Below are 602 nucleotides of genomic sequence, written 5' to 3'. Positions count from 1 at the left end.
TATTCTTTGCCTCTCCCACTCCCCAACCTATCTCTCTAATAATAAACTCCACAACAGGGAGTAAAGTCCGTAAGTCAAGTTACAACGAACATTGGAACCAGTCATTTGTAGAAATAGGTGCAGGACCATGGCGGGGGTTGGCATATCTGACTATGTATTTATTTGGTACTAGAGATGCTATTGATGGAGACAATTCCCTTGATGAAGTGAGTGGAAGTCAGGCTCAGCCACCCAATAATGTGCCTGCTCCTTTTACAGACTTCAAAAAGATGGATTAGCATAGTGACTGTAAACAATAGGCTCAGGTATGATGAAGATCTTGGTGGAGAGCAAAGGATAAGACAAAGTTATGATTGTAGTTTGTCAGGACTTGATAGCACATAAAAACTATAAGGAGACCTTTTAAACAATCATTTGGGGAAGCTAATTATAATGTCAGCCGTGCAAATGAATAGCTGTTCCATGGAAGAAGATGATACTGTCTCCACATGTTAAGATTTAGAGGGAAGAGAAAAGACCAGAGAATGGCCAAAATTATTGGGGCAGCTATTGCTGCCAGTTTAGGGCCTGTGTCAGGAAAAGGAAGTCTTACTCATAAACAA

This window comes from Elephantulus edwardii, unplaced genomic scaffold (genome assembly GCF_000299155.1).
Source record: "Elephantulus edwardii isolate Elephantulus edwardi_28Jun2011 unplaced genomic scaffold, EleEdw1.0 scaffold00206, whole genome shotgun sequence".
NCBI lineage: Eukaryota > Metazoa > Chordata > Mammalia > Macroscelidea > Macroscelididae > Elephantulus > Elephantulus edwardii.
This window is presented reverse-complemented; position numbering follows the sequence as displayed.